Raw genomic sequence first — 5,333 nt, forward strand, 5'->3', positions numbered from 1 at the left:
ATTAGTATATCAATTTTATTTAATTGGAAGCAACCACACAAAATGTTCAGTTTTGATGATATATTACAGATCAAATCAGGTAACACATTTATTATTTTACTTAACAATGTGTTCTAGAAGGTCTAACAAAACAAAACTACAAAGAACATTTTAATTTATACATTAAAAGTTATGAAAAAATATGTTGAGTCGCATTATAAAGATTAAAGAGGCTCTGTCACCAGATTATCAAATCCCTATTTCCTATTGAATGTGATGGGGCTGCAATGTAGATAACAGCAAAGTTTTTTTTTTTTTTAAAACGATCATTTTTGCCCAAGCTATGAGCAATTTTATATTTATGCAAATGAGCTTTTCAATGGACAACTGGGCGTGTTTTTTCGTTTTACCAACTGGGCGTGTATTGTGTTTTTACCAACTGGCCGTGTATTGTGTTTTTACCAACTGGGCGTTGTGAATAGAAGTGTATGACGCTGACAAATCAGAATCATACACTTCTCATCGTTCCCACCCAGCTTCTTTCACAGCATACACAGCGTGACGTCACCCACAGGTCCTTCAACCTTGCCGTCGGACAAAGAAGATACATCGGCTCCAGGCGTCCAAAAGGTTAATATGCTCGTCTCTAGGGAGCTTACTATGCTTACCTGCACATGGAGATGCTGCTGCAAATTCAACTGTACTCTGACGCCTGGAGCTGATGTGTCTTCTCTCTTCCGACGCCAAGGTTGAAGGACCTGTGGGTAACGTCATGCTGTTTGTCTGCAGTGGCTGGGAATGATGATGTCACCCACAGGTCCTACATCTCAGGTGTACATCTCCTTGAATATCACCCCACTTTTTTCAGCACTTTTCAAATTTGGCCATCTTTGGCGCAAGTTCAAATACGAATGTTTAAAGCCACATAATGCATATTACGTGCGGATTTGCCACATGGATATTCCTGCGGTAAATCCCCAGCATAATACAGAACCAGCAAAGCAAAGACGTAAATGACAATTTGCTGAATTTTTCTGGACATAACTTGACCTGCAATGCAGAGTTTAAAATCCACAGCATGTCAATTAATTTTTTCGTTTCCATGACGGAATTGTATTTGACAAGTTTATAAAAAAGCGCACCAAAATCCGCAGCGGATAAACCGCACGTTTCCGCATCAAAATGGAAAATCCACATCTAAAAATGCCTAAAAACTAAAATCCCTGCAATATTAAGTGTGGATTTTACCTGCGGAATTAGCTGCGTTTATCTGGGGTTTTGATACAGATTTTTCGCATCAACATCTGCAGCGAGTGAATGTAGCCTAAAAATTTACATTTTACATCAAGAACTGGCATAAACACATTGATAAGTGTGTCATTGTCTTGTTCATGGAGCCAGCATGAGATGGTGTATGCTTTGTGACATGGTGAGAAAGTAGCTATTGAGTAGACTGTGGCCATAAAGGGATTCAGCTGGTCAGCAATATTCCTGTACATTGTGGCATTTACATGATGTTCTATTGATATTTAGTACCTAAAGTTTGACATTAGACCATTACCATCAGATTGAACCGTTGACACAAGGCATGATTTTCGTGGTTTACTCCAATTTGCGACCCAACCATCTAAATAATAAGGAATACAATGTGCTGCTGTAGCCCAACAAGGTTTCATGTGCTGTTCACGCAGTGATGCTTCTCTACTACACAAAGTATATTAGGAGATTGCAGAAATTCTCATTGTACAATGAGTAAGATTTACTTGCTGAAAGCATACCTAACTTTTCAGGTGACTTTTCAGAATAAGCTGTCTTTTGTGTGTACATGAGGACAAATATTTCTGGCAATTATATGACTTGTATTTTGCATTATTTAGCAGTTTTACCTTCTGCGGGATCTATCTCTAAGGCCTGATTTACACGAGTGTGTGCGTTTTGCGCGCGCAAAAAAACGCTGCGTTTTGCGCGCGCAAAAGGCATTTGACAGCTCCGTGTGTCATCCATGTATGATGCGCGGCTGCGTGATTTTCGCGCAGCCGCCATCATAGAGATGAGGCTAGTCGACGCCCGTCACTGTCCAAGGTGCTAAAAGAGCTAACTGATCGGCAGTAACTCTTTCAGCACCCTCGACAGTGAGTTCCGATCACAATATACACCAACCTGTGAATCAAAAAAAGACGTTCATACTTACCATGAACTTCCTGCTTCCTCCAGTCCGGTCTCCCGGCCGTTGCCTTGGTGACGCGTCCCTCTCTTGTCATCCGGCCCCACCTCCCAGGATGACACGGCAGTCCATGAGACCGCTGCAGCCTGTGATTGGCTGCAGGCTGTGCTTGGCCTGTGATTGGCTGCAGCTGTCACTTGGACTGAATTGTCATCCCGGGAGGTCAGACTGGTGGAAGAAGCTGGGAGTTCTTGGTAAGTCAGAACTTCTTTTTTTTTTACACGTTCATGTATATTGTGATCGGAAGTCACTGTCCATGGTGCTGAACCAGTTTAACTCTTTCAGCACCGTGGACAGTGACTGTCTCCTGCCGTCGCGTACCCGAACATTTTTTGCCGGGTTCGGTCAAAACGAGTTCGGCCGAACCCGGTGAAGTTCGGTGCGCTCATCTCTAATTTGACACTCCGTTTGGATGTTTGTAAACAGAAAAGCACGTGGTGCTTTTCTGTTTACATTCATCCTTTTGACAGCTCTTGCGCGAATCACGCAGTTCGCACGGAAGTGCTTCCGTGCGGCATGCGTGGTTTTCACGCACCCATTGACTTCAATGGGTGCGTGATGCGCGAAAAACGCACGATTATAGAACATGTCGTGAGTTTTACGCAACGCACTCGCGCTGCGCAAAATTCACGCATCGTCTACACTGCCCCATAGACTAATATAGGTGCGTACGACACGCGTGAAAAGCACGCGCGTCGCACGCGCGTATATTACGCTCGTGTAAATGAGGCCTAAATCTCAGTTGTCTCAGATAGTGGGCGGAGCCTAACTGCTATTATGTCTTCTATACATAGCACACGTAGAAGTGGAGAATCCTGATCTCCTACTTCTATCATATATACATGTATGTATATATATATATATATATATATATATATATACCTTGGGAGACTGTGGCCGTATCCCTGGCGGGCTTGCACCCTCATTTTGATGAGACCTGGACTGTGCGTTTGGCATTTTTTGTGTACCTATATATATATATATATATATATATATATATATGTATATATATATATATATATTGTGTGAAAGGACCAGGGGAAAAGTAGTGGACAGAGTATACATCTCACCCAGGTTCCTGTCCTATACATTTTAAAACAGCCAGGGAATAGAGCTAAAAGGAAAATGTGTTTTCCTTGCTCAAGGGTTTTCTGGAAAACCTGTATAAAAGGGCCTGGTTGTTGGAATTGGAGAGTTGGGAGCGTTCCCATTCCACCAGCCACTTCAGATATTGCATTGTGGCTAATTACCTGCACAGCTGAGGTGTGCTTTATACAGAGGAAGAGTTCACAGTCTCTCTCTCTGCTCCTGGGAAAGCCGGATGTGAGTAAAGCAACTGTGGTGTTGTGTTTGGGAGTTGGAGCTCTAGACTCAGCTCTTTGTAGTTAGGAACTGCATGTTAGTTAGTGGCCAGACGGCCTAGGATTTACTTTATGTATTTATTTGTTTTCTGCTACAGCTTTTCTACCTAATAAAACTGGCTGAGGCCAGTAGTACCACACTGTGATTGGACTGTAGTCTTTTCGTAAAGTGCCAAAAGCGCCTGTCTAACCCAGGAGACAGCGATCCGGTGGGCTGCCCCCTTACAAAATATATACACATATATATATATATATAAGCAGCAGCATGGAGGACATTACACAGCAGTAATGAGCAGTGTAGCTAAGAATGAAGCACTGGGGTGACATAGAAATCTTACCAGCAGCCTGTATCTTTCTCACACTGCTCCTGCTTTCTCCTCCTGCTTCCCCTCCCCTCTCCATAGACTTATATTCAGCGTGTTTGTTTGCTGGGTCACTCTCCCTCTGCTACCTCTCCATGCTCCCCCTCCCCTTATTTTATGGCAGCGTATCTGTGTCGCTTTCTCTTTCTGCTTCCTCCTCCTGCTCCCCTCCCTTCTCCATAGGCTTCTGTGGGCAGCGTGTCTGTGTCTCTTTCCCTCTCTGTTCCCTCCTTCTGCTTCACCCTACCCTCTCCATAGACTTGTATTGGCAAGCTGTGAAGAGACAAACCCCTACCTTCTGCAGCCACCTGTCGGTTATGCTCTGTAACTAGGGACAAACTTTGCTTGACAACAGGGGATAGACAGCAGATTACCACAATGAGACACCTAGTGGCAGTAACTTCACACAGAATTCGCATGGATAAAATAACAGAATTTTAACAGTAAGAAATAACAAAGTTATTCTATAACAGGCAACTATTAGATTAATACCTATACCTAGTCCAAAAAAAAATATAACCATCTACGCATATCAACACATAAATATAATACCTGTAAGCATATATGTAGAGACATTCGTATGTGTATATTAACCTATAGCATACAATTTGTACCATACAAAAAGTTTAAATTTTATTTAGTAAGAGGTAAAAACATATTTTTAGGTCTTGATCGTCAATAAGACATACAAGTTAAAATAACATGGTGGTGGTCAGGGGGCCACAATGCACATGACAGTTTATCACAATCACAGTATATCACAATTACAAAGTATATCGGGCGGTTGAAAAAGCTGGTGGCTTTCTTTTCTTTGTTGTAATACCATGACGTCTCTCCAACCACGACTGCCTTAACGCTTACTCTTTGTGTAGAGATGGTTTTATTATACTGTTGACATTGCAATGTTTGTATGCAATACTGTTATTTTGTTTTTCCACAAATACCAATAAAAATTATTGAAACGAAAAAGCTGGTGGCGAAATGCGTGTCGGGGCTCTGTGACGGTAGTCTTTCTGTTTAATAGGGGCACACTATGCAGCAAACCGGTTGGTATTGGTTCATGGCTTATTTTTTATGTTTATGACCTCCAGGACCGCACTGATATGCAGTAATTTACTGAGTGTGTACTTTTTGTTCCTGATGATCTTTTTTCTATAATACTTTGTGTTTTAAATATTAGTAATTTAAAAAAAACATAATTAAATAATCAAAATAATTCCCTTTACAAGTGGAAAAAATTACAATAATACAATACCACAAAAGTCATACTCCCTTTATCTATCCCCTACTTCTTACTAACATGCATTCGGTAAGTAAGCAAGAAATAAGGGACAGATGGAAGAAAGTGTAACTGCAGCACAGGGTTTACAGTCTGTTTCAGTGGAGATGCATAACTGTAGATACAAA

This window comes from Rhinoderma darwinii, chromosome 5 (genome assembly GCF_050947455.1).
Source record: "Rhinoderma darwinii isolate aRhiDar2 chromosome 5, aRhiDar2.hap1, whole genome shotgun sequence".
NCBI lineage: Eukaryota > Metazoa > Chordata > Amphibia > Anura > Rhinodermatidae > Rhinoderma > Rhinoderma darwinii.